This window comes from Equus asinus, chromosome 20 (genome assembly GCF_041296235.1).
Source record: "Equus asinus isolate D_3611 breed Donkey chromosome 20, EquAss-T2T_v2, whole genome shotgun sequence".
In the NCBI taxonomy this organism is placed as follows: domain Eukaryota; kingdom Metazoa; phylum Chordata; class Mammalia; order Perissodactyla; family Equidae; genus Equus; species Equus asinus.
Genome location: NC_091809.1, coordinates 109279433 through 109293265, shown reverse-complemented (window position 1 = coordinate 109293265; position 13833 = coordinate 109279433). Strand labels below are relative to the sequence as shown.

The 13833-nt window shown below is 34.7% G+C and overlaps 1 protein-coding gene across 7 annotated transcripts in view; it reads right to left on the bottom strand.

Moving 5' to 3' along the window:
* METTL15 (methyltransferase 15, mitochondrial 12S rRNA N4-cytidine) overlaps positions 1 to 13833 on the bottom strand; it is a 180051-nt gene that overhangs the window by 101110 nt on the left and 65108 nt on the right. The gene's annotated exons all lie outside the window — the stretch shown is intronic.

Sequence of the window (13833 nt, the reverse complement as noted above, 5' to 3'; positions counted from 1 at the left end):
TGGGGAGAAGAAGGAAAAAGAGAAAAGATTGGGATCAGATATTAGCGCAGGTGCCAATCTTTAAGAGGACATAAAAAAGAAGCCGCAATAATGTAACATTTCTAGAGGGAGAAATTTCAAAGAATTTTAAATGTGATAAAAATCACCAATAATATACCTGAAATAAGACAATTTCATAATTAGTCTGACTTTGCTATATGTCTTGAAACTAAGAAAACATCTTTGAATTATCTTTTAATTCAGCCTAAATGGAAAAAAAATACAGCTTAGTAGATGATCTTTTATTTTATTTTTTTTTGAGGAAGATTAGCCCTGATTGTTGCCAATCCTCCTCTTTTTACTGAGGAAGACTGGCCCTGAGCTAAAGTCTGTGCCCATCTTCCTCTACTTTATATGTGGGATGCCTACCACAGCATGGCTTGCCAAGCGGTGCCATGTCCGCACCCAGGATCCGAACCAGTGAACCCAAGGCCGCCAAAGCATAATATTATTAATAAATATTATTATTACTTTTCTTTTTCAGAGAGTAATACCTTTAAAGATTTTTATTATTGCCCTTTAAAATTTTATCACACTACTTATCATATTTTGGGGCGTGTAAAAAACTCTATGTAGGAAAAATAAATTGGACAGAGGCACTAATTTAATTGTATTCATATTCTGACATATTACTAGGAACAAAGTATCCAAAATTTCTCAGTTTTTAATCTACCAGGAAGTCTATATTCAACTTTCAAAGCAACCAGTTGACTCAAAGGAAGCAAACTTCATACTAAAATCATTCAGCTAATTATCTTAACAGTAAAGTAAAAATTGTGCACTTATTGTAGAAACCCTGTGTGGAGAATACAGATCTTTGAAGATATATGGAGATACAAGAAATATAAAATATACTCTTAGTTTCCTAGTTTCCTAATGGGTATTCAGTCTACTTGGAGAAGCCAAACACATAGCTATGAAATGATTAAATAACAAGAAAGAAAATTCCAGACATACCAAATGCCATTATATAATTACATGGCAGTGTTAACAAAAAGTAAACTATGTTTTATGGAAGCAAATAATACTCTGTGCAGTCACGGTTTGAAAAGTTTCCTTCATCGAAGAAGACGGCCCCAAGTGAAACCTGGATTATAACTAGCTAAGTATAACAGAGAAAAAAATGTGTCCCAGGGCACTGGAAAAAAAAACAAAGACAAAGGAACATTATTCCTGACTCATTAATTGATTTAATTGTGTGGAATGCAAGATTTGTAATAAGAAAGGGAACAGCCCAGGTTGAATGTTAGGTTATTTAACCTTTCTGAATCTGCTCACTTAGTTATAAAATGGAGTCAAAAATACTGACCTTATAGTGTTATAAGGAGATTAAATGAATTTATGTGTATAAAGTGCTTAGACTACTCCCTGGCACAAAGTGAGTGTTCAGAAAAAAATAATACCTACTACTGCCATGGACAAGATGCAGGAGATGAGGTAAGAGCCCTTGAAGTGAGAGGACTTGCGCTGGGGCAATGACAGACAGGGGAAGGAAGGGTCCACAGAGAGAAATGACAGAAAGAATGCTTCCACAAACAAGCACTCATAAGAATGAAAGCTTATTTTAGACTTAGACAAAAAAGTTGGAAGAAATGTCAAAAGTGCCACAAAACTTTCAAACCTATTTGCATGAGAGAATGATGATAGCACTGACCAAAAAAATGGTCTGACCAGAGGAGACACTCTTTTTCAGAGAATCACCATCATCTTCTCAAAATCTGAAACATCAGTTTGTAAGCATTTCTCTTTAGTACTAATGACCATTTTTAATTTATCAATATAGTTATACATCTAAATCAATGACAAGAACAGGTTTTATGTTTTAATTAAAGATCACTAGCAGAGAATGGGTCATATTATAGATGGACCCTTTTATTATTACTCATAACAACAGAAAGGATTCATTAGATTCACGCTATACACCAAGCAAAGGGTTACTTTACATAACAACTCTATGAGGTAGATGCTATTATTACTTTCATTTTACGTAGAGAAGTAACTCGCCTAAGGTGGCATGGTTAATAAATTACAGAGCCATTTGAACCCATGCACTCTATCTTGAGTCTACACTCTTAACAAAACCTCCTATAGTTTGCTATAATTTGTTTTTGAGTACCACAAATATCAGGTCATGTCACTTTTCTGCTCAAAACTTTCTGGTGGCTTCCCATTTCACAAGGCCCTTCAAATTTTGCCGGGCACATATCCTCCAACTTGTCTGATTTTATCTTCCACTCCTCTACTCCTGGATCACTCTATTCCAATCACCAGAGACTTCTTGCTGTTGCTCAAACACACTCCTGTCACAAAGCCTTTGCCCTTAGCGTCCCATCTGCCTACCCCATGGCAGCCTGGATACTCAAGGATGGAGCACTTGCTCTGTCTTCTCTTTTAAGTCTTTGCTTAAAGACAATCTTCTTAGTAAGGCTGTCCCTGATAAAATTATTGTAACAGTAATCCTGTTCTCACCACCAGCACTAACGAGTATTGTACACGACTCCCTACACCCGCTTCCTTGCTGGACTTCTTCTCCGCAGCACTGAATCTAATCTACCATAATCTCCCCTAGCTCCTTCTCTTTGATGATGTCTACTGTGTGTGTCCCATCACTAGAAGACAGTTCTGAGATGGTAGTGCACTTTTGTGTCTCTAATACCTGGAACAGCACCTGTCACATAGAGCTGAATCCACATTTGTTGAATGTATACCTGAGTAAATGAATACAAATACATTGGTAACTGGACAAACTTTGTTTTCAAAAGAATAAAGGAAAAAAGGGAATAGGAATTAAACATTTATTAGACATCTAAGGTGTGCCAGGAGGTCTACTAGGTGTTTAGCACACATTAATTCACTAAATACTCATCTGATTCTCCTGTGAGGTGGATATTATTTGCCCTGTTTTATAGAACAGGCAACAGACTCTGAAGTTAAGCAGCTTTCCCCTAAACAAACTGCAGTGAGTAATGAAGCCAAGGTGCAAAGGCTGGCCTTTTTGATTCTGAGGGTCCATGAGCTTCCTTGATTTATCACCCTGCCTCCTATATTGTAGGTAATAGCTAGGATTTACACACCTCATCTAGCAAGAAGCTTTACAAATAGAAAGCCTCATCATATTCATGTGGAGGGGTGCAATTACAGGTAACTTTTCAAATAAACAGTATGTGATGATTAGTTTTATGTGTCAACTTGGCTAGGCTATAGTACCCAGTTATTTAATCAAACACTAATCTAGGTGTTGCTGTGAAGACATTTTGTAGATATTATTAACATCTAAAATCATTTGACCTTATGTAAGTAAGGTTGCCCTCCATAAAGTGGGTGTGGTCTCATCCAAGTAGTTGAAAGGTTTTAAGAGGAAAAACTAAGCTTTCTTGGAAGAAGAGGAAACACTTCTTCAAGACTACAGCATCGACCCCTGCATGAGATTCCAGCCTGCCAGCCTGCCCTCCAGATTTCAGACTTGCCAGCCCCCACAGAGGTATGAGCCAATTCCTTAAAATAAACCTCTTACTACATATGTATATATCCTATTGATTGTGTTTTTCTGGAGAACCTGACTGCTACAAGTACTGCCCACATCTCTGAAACAATCAGGACAAATAGAAGCTCCAGATGTAGACTTCCAGCAATACCATGGATGTAACAGGGGAAAAACATTTGTTAAGAATAGATGAATAAATAGATGGCTTACCTAAAAAGGAAGAGAGGAGGTCTATAAAATTATTAAAGAAAATACTATCTGTCAGGAAAAGCTGTTTAAATAAACTTTAGATTCGTATTAAATGAAAATCTTGCTTAATCTGTATAGTGTTATCAAAATTCATTAAAGATAACCAGAATTAGTGTTAATAATTTTATTTGGTTTGATCTTAGATTTGATATTGGCTTCCCTTTCAGACATTCTTACTACGTGTATTGGTATAAGGCATAATTCTCCACACAGCTAATTCACTATAGTCCTAATACAGTCCTGGGAAGCCACCTGGACGCACTTAAAAACACTGAAAATGAAGCTAGCAAATGGAGTTAATCCAGACAAGGGCCTCCACTCTACACGACCTTGGAAAAGTCATTTAATAAAGGTGAGTATTAATACTGTTGTGTAGAATAAAGAAATAATTCATATAAAAATGCTTTGTACACTCTAGATTACTACACAAATATTATTTTTGCCATTAAACATTTGACAGTGACCATAATGGCATGACATCTGATTCTATCTCAGATGTGTTTAGAAATATTATCTTTCAAAACACCATAGATCAAAAACCAGAAAATTCAACCAGACAGTCAAAATTAACTATTGCTCATGAAAACCAATTAAAAAGCTTGAAGGTCTCACTATAACAAATTTACTACCCGTTGAGTCTGATTGCACTGGGAATCTCAAAAGCCTAGATTATGGTCCTTATTCTTGAGCAATTCATGAAACCTGTGTTGTGTGCCTCCTGTCCCTCCTCCCATTACGACACCTCCCCCACTTCCAGAATGTATGATTGGGGTACTTGAGGCAACAACCTAGAGTAATATAAGTATTCCAGAGTTACAAAGGTACTCAAATGCCGAATACCAGCATTATCGCAGGGGCCATTTAGGTTTCTAAACAATAAGCGTAACATGCAAACTACTTTAAGTATATTTTCAAGCACAAGGGTTATATTATGTTAGAATACAAACAGAACAATGTCTTAAAACAAAAAAACGTCAATTGCTACAACAAAGGGAAGCTAGTCTTCCCTATATAATATACTAGCTTTCTTCTACTTTTCAAGTGGTTCTTCTATTTCTATTTATTAAACAACAACCAAAAAAGTCCAATATTTTCAATTCATTCTAAATTAAATCAGTTTAAATTATGCCTTCTGGACTTAAGGAGGAAATATTATTAAACTAGATAGAAAGTCAAATTTTCCAACCATCCCTTCAAGCTTTCACCTAAAATTAAACTCCTATCCTCAATTCTCTGTCTCCAGTTCTAGACTGATGATGCAATAATAATACGTTGATAATCACTTAAAGCCTGGAAATCTTTTAGTTATGCCAAGTTGTGTATTGCAGAATGTGCTATCATTTGTTGTCGGACAATATCACTGATGTCTTCATTCTGCAAAGTACCAAGCCTATTTATTTGATATAGTCTTAAGAGAAGATATCACAAGATACAGAAGATCTGATCTTTGAGCAGATACTTGATCCTGAAAAGACATACAAATAAGTAAAGAAAGTTGAGTCACCCAAGTTAGAAATAAAACATAATACCCCAAATAACTTCAGATGATCTGGTTAATCATTATGAAAAAGGCTTTAAACACATAAACACTGAGTATACCAAGCAGAGGTCAGAACCAGGCTAATGAAAAAGGATAAATACTAAAATACTAGCCTGGATCAAGAAAATTCTTTTTCTTCTTGCTAGAAGGAGAAAATTAGGCAGAAACAACCAGGACTTTCTGTTAATTAGTTAAGATATTTTACTGTCAGAACACAATGTTAGGCTATTTTCTGACTATTAGTTTGCACAACAGGCTTAAAAATAAGTCAGCTTTGCCTTTCAGGAGTTTATCTAATTTCAGACAAGTAATTGTTGTTACTTCTTAAAATATTTCTGTGCCAAAAGAACTCTTCCATAATATATCACCACTTGCTTTTTTATACTTGTAGTTCATAATTAAACACTAGAACACTACCCACAAAACCTGATCCATACCACAGATTTATGTCCATATATTATTTTTCCAAAAAGATTTTTTAAGTTGTAAAAAAGACTACTACTAAAAGAAATATTTTTTATGAAAAGATACAACACTTAAAGGTAAATTTTTTTACTATAAAGCATAAGTAAAATTTAGATGTTTTTGTCTCTTTAAGCCTCTATTCCAGGTTTTTTCTGTCTTCCAGTTTTCATTAATTACTAAATTCTCAAGAATATCCCCCAAAGTACAAAACAAAAACCCAACTATAACACAAAAGAGAAAGAAAAAGCAATTTGAATTACCCTAATACCCAAACCAGACAAAAACATCATAAGAAAAGAAAATTCTCACAAATTTCATCAACTGATATAGAGAGCAAATGTTTGCCTTAAAATTTCAGATGAAATTTTAAGTAAAAGTATTGTCACCAATTTTAAATTCTACAGGCAATTGTAAAAACATTCACTCATTCATTCAGTTCTATAAAACAGTTTATAACTTCAGGGATAACTTTAAAATATAAACCTTATAATAATCATACAAAAGAAGCATCAGTTGATCTATAGTGCCTCTCTGGTGTCAGGCAAAGTTAGTATTAGTAGGCTCAGTGTCATAACTTTCTTATATGGTATAATGTAAATGAAACCTAGGAAAACTCTCATTAGTGCCAGTCTACGTCTATTACTTTGGTTGACCCAGTTCTAACTAAAGCAAATAAGCTAAGTATAGCAAATATTGCCTTACTCCACCATTACAAATGTTAAAAAAGAAAGTTCACTTAATTTTGTTAATGTTTTAATTTGTATTAATTCACACTATAATTCTATCTACTGTAAACAGTAATTCTGCCTCTTCTGTCATGATCATTTATCCAGGTTTTGAAACATATAATTCAATATATAATTATTAAATACTTCATGTATGAGCATCATGCTAAGCTCTTTATATAAAAATGTGGCTACATCACTTCAGGCAAGTCACTTCACAGCCCTGGCTTAGTTTTCTCAACAATAAGGCAAGGAGATTAAAAAAGATGATCTCTTCAAGTTCAAATATTCTTTAATTCTAAAATAAATAGGACGTAACTATATCTGACTATAAATTAAAAGAGATCTTCTTTGCATTTTTAATAGAGTTAGACTTGAAATAATTCTATTACAACATATCATGTCAAGTCAGCTGGAAATTTAAATCCAAAGAGTAAGTAATCAAAAGATTGATCAATGTTTGAAAAGTGATTTTCCTACAATTTCTGAAAATAATAGTTGACCTTTATTCATCATTTATGAAAATATAAATTATCTTTGCTATTGTTAGCCATGGGAAAAAAAGTTCATGTGAGGAAAGGATTTTATCCATCTTCCAGGGTAAACGCAAAAGGAGGCCATCTACTTCTCTTCTCTAAATAAATGACTGTCACAGGCAAGAGGAGAACTGCTAAGGGGAATTAGAAGCCAGAGGTTTCTCTTTATGAGAAGTGATCTTAAAACCATCAGAAACAAACAGCATTAAGTCAACTTTTAAATAACTATTGATCAAGAAAAAATTTAAAGCAGTCAATAAAGCATAACCAACACTTAAGAACAGATCAATTGATTAACTCAAAATACACAGCACTGTGGTGGGCTCCAGCAGAAGCCCTGAAAAGAAAAATAACCAATCAATAGCATTGCAAGCACATATGAAGTCTTCTTCAAAGGTTTTGTAGTAATGGTTTCATAACTAAGTGCTGTTGCAATGAAAACACAGCTGATTGTGATCAATTTGGGAGTCTTTCGCTTTATTGAAATTTCCATTACAGTGTTATTTGAACAAATCATAAAATACTCTTCTATGGCATCCTAGTGATATTTTATAAAATGTGAGGCTTACTGTACTGGCCAGCTAATCGCCACAGGGAATCATCAAACGGAAATGATTCACTCATGGAAGTTGACTCCTATTACGTTCGCCAGTTGTACGCCTGGACTGAGGAAGGACTGACCGAGTCAGGGGGTTCTAAACTGCTCTCTGCCACTTACAGCACTTGCTCCGTGGTTAACTGAGACTTTAACAAATTGATCCAGATTTGTTTACACTCGTCAAAATAAAGAGATAAGGAGTTGATAAACAAAACTAAAGAACTCGAATTAGAGCTTTAGGAAAAATCCCTGGAGTTATTTCATGGTCTCTTTCTCCACAAATAATACTTGATATTGACTTTAGACATAATCCTAGCCTCATCTATTATGACATTCTGTAGGCTTTATTTCTTTCTCTGGGAAATAAAAACGAAGATGCACAGGACAGAATGCCATTAAATTAAACACACAAAAATCTCATTTGGCAGTTCAAGTTATTAGTGACTTTTCAGCAAGGTTTATATCTCCAAATTTCAAAATACCATGTTAAAGAAAGAAATAAAACTTGGAATTACAAATCCAGACTAAATTATTTAACATTTCTTGTGGGCTTCTGAGGGAAATGAAAATGCAACAATAAATTTATTGGCACAGTATTTCAGTCAGTTTATTTATCACCTATATGCCATATTTTATTACAAGTTCAATGTGTTCTAGGAAATAAAACAACAATAAAATAAACTATATACCTAAATTACACACTGAGCAGATTATGGTAAATGGTATTTCATGAATATAAACATTAAAAATAAGCTAAGATGGGGGCCAGCCCAGTGGCACAGCAGTTAAGTTAGCACATTCTACCTCAGCAGCCTGGGGTTCACTGGTTTAGATCCTGGGTGTGGACCTACACACCACTTGACAAGCCATGCTGTGACAGGAGTCCCACATATAAAGTAGAGGAAGATGGACACGGATGTTAGCTCAGGGCCAGCCTTCCTCAGCAAAAAGAGGAGGACTGGTGGCAGATGTTAGCTCAGGGCTAATCTTCCTCAAAAAAACAAAAGAGAAAAAGCGCTAAGATGAATGGTGACCTGGCCTGGTCGCATAGTGGCTAAGTTTGCACACTCCACTTCAGTGGCCTGGAGTTCGTGGGTTCGGGTCCTGGGCATGGACCTACACACCACTCGTCAGACTACAGTGAGGTAATGTCCCACATACAAAATAGAAGAAGATTGGCATAGATGTTAGGTCAGGGCCAATCTTCCTCACCAAAAAATAATTTAAAAAATAAGCTAAGATGAATGGGTTACTAAAAAATAAGTCTACATATTTTTATACTATCATTTATATGCAAAATCAGTTTCCTTCAGGAAATAAACATCCTCATTTTACATCAAAAGAAGTTAGTGATGACATTTCTCACTGTAAAAAGAGAAAGTAACAGAGAAAAACTGGTATCTATAATGATATCATTCATATTGACTTTGGGGAAATTACAATAATCATGCTCTAAACGGCATTCTAAAACGTATGGCTAGTCCAAAAAAAGTATGTAGGCAGCAGCAAGATTCTGAAACTAAGCAGCTGATTACAAACTCAGATGAGTCCTAACACCAGCTTTGCAACTGATACTATGTATCACTTTTTGAAAGACATTTCACATCTTTTTTGTTTCTTCTGTACTTTTATTCAACAATTATTTATTGTTATGAATAGTATAAACTAGTAAGTCAACTTTTAGGCATGAGTCAATTTTTTAAACATTTGCTTGATATTAACAGCATTAACTTTTCATTTATAGTAAATGAATTCCAGTAAATGAGTAATATGTGATTTGATATTTTCCATCCCTAAGTAAATCCAAACAAAAGATCAAAGTCATTTAGTAATTTTCATTGTTAAAAATCACAATAAATTAGGGCCAGCCCGGTGGCACAGCAGATAAGTTCACGTGCTCTGCTTCAGTGGCCTGGGGTTCGCTGGTTCATGGATCCTGGGTGCAGACCTAGCACCGCTTATCAAGCCATGTTGTAGCAGGCGTCTCACATACAAAACAGAGGAAGATGGGTACGGATGCTAGCTCAGGGCCAATCTTCCTCAGCAAAAAGAGGAGGATTGCCAGCGGATGTTAGCTCGGGCCAATCTTCCTAAAAAAAAATTAAATTAAATGAAAAACACAATAAATTAAAAATCAAATATGCCTTGGTTTAAGACTTTGTCAGACTATTAAAATATGTTTCCAATGATATATTCGAATTTATTTTCAAATAACATATGTGATTCACATATTGTTTGGTGAACCAAATGCCAAAAATAGGCTGAGTCAATTACGGTATGTCCCAGAATGTCTTCCCATATAAAAAGTTAATTGAATAAAATTCTGTGATATGATATTCATTATATGTTCAAGTGCCACAAAATCTAGTGTAATGAAAGGCCATGAAAAGAATATAACCTAATCTGGTCACGGGATGGGTTGGGGGAAACCTAAAAAGATTTCATGGCTAAAAACATGGCTAAATATGGCTAAAGATGAAAAATATCCAAGAGAGCAGTGCTTGCATATCTAAATTATATATACTCAAATGCTAAAATATTAAAATTTAAGTTACGATCTACCTTTTATAAAATCAAAGGTATATTTTCTCCATATACTTGATCACTTACCTGTGTGACATAAGTCAAAACCTCACACTTTCTAATAAGCAAAGAATACAGTAAAGCTAGTCCCCAAATAATCGCTTAGTTAATCTGCAGGAGCAGCTCAGCACTTTTAAGTACGAGTCAATCTAACTCTGCTGCCAACCAACTGAACAAGTGTCCACATATACGAAATGAAGTGATGAAACCATCAACTCTAAAGACCTTTCCAGATTACAGGATATACTTTTTTCTTTCTCTATTATTATTACTTCAAATTAGAAAATACTTGCTATTTGTAATACTTCGAACAATAAATAACAATGAAAAGTAAATTGTGGTTTCCACCTCCTCCACCCACCCTGCCCAATATAAAGTTTCACATCGTGTTCTACATAAGCGCAAATATACATATATTTAAATATGCAAATTCAGATTTTCCCTACAAAAATAAAACATTAAAATTATACTATACATCTAGTGTTCTAACTATAAGGTGACGATAGTTTCATTACTTAATAAGATGGACATCCTTCCACGTAAAAATCAAGTTAACATTTATTGTGTGCTTCCTGTGTGCCACGTACTGTCGATAAGCTTTACCTTTTTCAATCCTCCCAGCGACTCTGAGTTCTACTTTATTAACATCACCTACCTTCCCTCCCAGTCCTGTCTCATCCTTTTTAAAAGCTGCACGGAAACCAATGCGCAATCTATTTAAACATTTCCTGAATGATAAATTTTCAAATATTTAAAAAATCTCCAGCAACCTAACTGAAGACACGTACTCGAATTTCAGCTGGGATTTATTCAGCTGGTCAAAGAGGACCACAGCCAGCCTGAAAGTTTACAAACTCACCTACTTTGCTTCAGAACAACCTCTGGATCTGCGGAGAAACTTAGATATTTTTATATTTATTAATTTTCATTTTTTTAAAGAGCTATCATATCTCACAGACTTCTGAAGCTTTCTATACCTCTAAAAACTTTCTACAAAGTTCCCAGGAAAGATTTATTTAAGGTTATTCAGTTTAACCTCATCAAGAACAGCATTGTTCTTATATTATTACGAAGTTTCTTTCCGAATGTATTAGCACCGTGTTCATCCTGTATGATCACTGGAATGCAAATATGTGATTGGCAGAGCGGTTTGTCTCCACTCTTAAGCACTAACCATAACTGAAGCCTGTCCTCACAGCTTCCCACATCCTGTTCTATCCAAGCAATCGCCTTGCTTCTGACAAGTGTCCTACATACAGGGATTAAACTAACAGCCACAGTATCCTCTTCCTAAGAAACATCTTTTTAAATGCTGTATTGCTGTGGTGTTGGGTAGAATTGAGACAGTAGAAACAATTACTAAAGAAAAACAAATACACTGTATTTAAAAAAAAAATTATAAAGAATTATTATCTAACTAAATGTTATCAAGCTTGGAGGATGTAAAACTTTTTCCACACTGGAACTTATGCCATTTTCATCTATAATATAGGTCTATATAGTATTGTATATAACGAAAAACTAGGCACTTATGATTATTTATAATTAAGTCAAGTAAGCTTCGTGAAACAACACATTTCCACCTCAAGGGGTGAACCAGTAAAACAATTTTTATTATAAATATAAAATGCAAATTCATAAAATTACCCTTCAAAAAAAATCAATCAGTAATAACATTGAAAAGAAAGATTAAAATGTATACAAATAACAAGAAATCTTGAGCATATAAACACTCAGAAATCATTTACTTTTTGTTGACTATAAAATATTTCACAATTATTGACAATAATACATGATTTTGTGACACAGGTTGCCTATATTTGCTGTTCCTACACCGTTCTCTCATCAACCCAGTCCAGTGAGGTTTTCAGTGGCAACGACTTCCTGAAGCGCACCCCGACAAAGTCACAAGGACTTGTGACAGGCGAAGCCCAGTTCTTCCCTTACTCGACCACAGAACTGAAGACACAATTTCCACAATGAATGACTCATTCCTCGAATTACTGTCTTCCCTGGCCATGGCTGTAAATATCTTCTGTGGGCTAACTTTTCATTTAGTCTCTAGACCCCAAAACCCAAATGTCATATTTGCCACTTCTACTTGGATTTCTACTATATATCTAAAACTTAACATGGCTAAAACAGAACCTTTGATTCAACTATATTTAAAAAATATATATATGTGCATACATAAACATACATAGAAATGTGTATATACTACACATAAATGTGCATATTTTATGTATTTATTTATGTTTTAACTATGTCTCCCCTAGTAGATCACAAACTCAATGAAAACATAGACATTTTCTTATTAACTGCTATATCCTCAGGGCTGCAACATACCTGAAACATAGTTAGGGCTCTATAAATATTTATTAAGTGAACAAATAAACAAAATACAGAATTAGAATGATTTTTTACTTTGTTTTTGCCTGGCTTTAAAGTAATACGTAAAGTAGTTTTAAACCTAAAACCATTAAAGGGTAATAACTGATAAGCTATTTTATTTAATACCAAGTACATTATAGAACAATGGATTTCTTCTGTTTCACAGCAGAGTCAAGATGATCCTGAACTATCAATAACAAAAATGATGATAATTTATAATAGCTACTAATTGTTCAATGGCTATTATGTGCTTGTCAGATTTGAAGATGCTTTAGTATATATTTAATCCTAATCACAATTCTAAAAGATAGGTATTACCATCCTCAGAAATGCAAATAATAAGGATATAGAAACTAAGGCTCAAGATTAGCAACTTGCCAAGCTTCTAAGAAGTGGTGCTGGGATTTGAGCCCAAATCAGTCTGACTCAAAACTCAATGATTTAAAAGAAATCTGTATTCTAGCTGCCTTTTTAATTCTAGTGTTTACTTATTTTAAATAGGATTCAATTTAATCAAAAAACCTATCAGTCAACAGCTACAATGTCTAACACATTGCAAGACAGTAAATAAACAAATATAAAAAAGATACGATCCTTGGGCCTACGGAGCTTATTATACATAATTTAAGGGACCATTGTAGATAGATTTGAAATCAGAAAGTGTTTTAAGAATATATATAAAAGTAGTTAGTTTACAATTTTTTTTTTCTTTTGTGAGGACAATTAGCCCTGAGCTAACATCTGAGCCAATCTTCCTCTTTTTGCTTGAGGAAGGTCGTTGCTGAGCTAACAGCTGTGCCCATCTTCCTCCACTCTATGTGGGACGCTGCCACAGCATGGCTTGACAAGTGGTGCTAGGTCCATGCCCAGGATCGGAACCTGCAAACCCCAGGCTGCTGAAGCAGAGCATGCCAACTTAACCACTACACCACCGGGTCGGCCTGTTTACACTTTTTAGAAATGCAATATTCCCTTTTCTTACTATACCTATTTAAACATTAAACTTATTAAGTAAAATGTGGATTAAGTAGGACTCGTCAATAAAAACAAAATTCCAACATACCTCCTTTACCCAGGGCCTACCTAGCAGGGCATTCTCAACAGTTTTTCTCTCCGACACGTTTGATGGACGGTGGCTTTCACAGGTTACACACAGCCCAGGAGCCTGCTATGTAGGGAACACAGAGACTGTGGCTTTGACTCCTAACCAGTACCTATTATTT